This window comes from Squalius cephalus, assembly GCF_949319135.1.
Source record: "Squalius cephalus genome assembly, chromosome: 7".
Classification (NCBI taxonomy): Eukaryota; Metazoa; Chordata; class Actinopteri; order Cypriniformes; family Leuciscidae; genus Squalius; species Squalius cephalus.
The window spans coordinates 321,294-323,095 of NC_137128.1; positions in this window are offsets into that span (position 1 = coordinate 321,294).

Consider the following 1,802-nt stretch of genomic DNA (forward strand, 5'->3'; position numbering starts at 1 on the left):
TTAAAACAGAAAATGTTGCTATTAGTAAACAAAAACAATTTCTAAAGCTAGGTCTTTTAAACATTAGATCACTTACACCTAAGGCAGTTATTGTAAATGAAATAGTCACAGATAATAGCTTCGATGTACTTTGCCTTACTGAAACCTGGCTTAAACCAAATGATTATTTCGGTCTAAATGAGTCTACTCCATCAGGATACTCCTATAAGCATGAGCCCCGTCTGATTGGTCGTGGCGGCGGTGTTGCAACAATCTATAGAGATTTTCTTAGTGTTACTCAGAAAACGGGTTATAAGTTTATTTCATTTGAAGTACTTGTACTAAATGTTACGCTCTTAGACGCTAGAAAAACATCCCTATTATCTTTAGCCTTGGCTACCGTATATAGACCGCCAGGGCCTTACGCTGATTTCCTAAAAGAATTTGCAGATTTTCTCTCAGATCTATTGGTCAATGTCAATAATGCATTAATTGTTGGAGACTTTAATATCCATGTAGATAATCAAAATGATGCGTTAGGGGCTGCGTTTATCGATTTATTAAACTCCTTTGGGGCTAAGCAAAACGTTACCGGACCAACTCATCGTTTTAATCATACACTCGATTTAATTATATCACTTGGAACCGATCCAACCGATATAGATATCATTCCACAAAGTGATGATGTCACTGACCATTACATGGTAACTTGCATATTACGTACCCCTGTAATATCATGCTGCGCCGCGTTATCGATTAGGCAGAACAATCCTTCCATCCACCATAGATAATTTTTCAAATTGCTTATCGGATCTGTCTCAGCTGCTCAGTGAACCCAAACAAACAGATGAACTAGAGGAACTAACCAGCACTATGAGCACCATTCTCTCTGGGAAATTGAATATTGTTGCACCTATGAGACTAAAAAAGGTCAGAGAGAAAATTAAAGTACCATGGTACAACAATACTATGCGTGTTCTAAAGAGAGAAACTCGTAATTTAGAGCGTAAATGGAAACAAACTAATTTAGAGGTTTTTAGAATCGCTTGGAAAGACAGTACGTCACGTTATAAAAAGGCCCTAAAAGCGGCCAGGGCTGAGCATCTCCGCAAACTAATAGAAAATAACCAAAACAATCCTAGGTTTTTATTTAACACCGTGGCTAGACTAACAAATAAACAAGCGTCACCTGAACAAAATATTCCGTTACAGTTTAGTAGTAATGATTTCATGAAATTTTTCACTGAGAAAATAGAAAACATCAGAACCACAATTGTAAACGTTCAATCCTCAATCGCGCCTTATAATTCAGCCTCGATTATCACCCCGCAAGAACAAATACAGAGCTTTACAACTATAGAACAAATAGAGTTAAATAAACTTATCACTTCCTCTAAAACAACAACATGTTTATTAGATCCCATACCAACTAAACTACTAAAAGAAGTGTTACCTGTAGTGGAAGAGCCTCTCCTCAATATTATTAACTCATCTTTAACTTTAGGTCATGTTCCAAAAACATTTAAACAGGCAGTTATAAAACCTCTCATTAAGAAACCACAATTAGACCCAAATAATCTAGCAAATTATAGACCCATTTCAAATCTTCCTTTTATGTCCAAAATACTAGAAAAAGTTGTGTCCGCCCAACTAGGCTCTTTCTTACAAGAAAATGACATCTATGAAAAGTTTCAGTCTGGGTTCAGGCCGCATCATAGCACTGAAACTGCGCTCGTTAAAATCACAAATGATTTACTCTTAGCTTCTGACCAAGGCTGTATCTCAATATTAGTTTTACTTGATCTTAGTGCTGCGTTCGATAC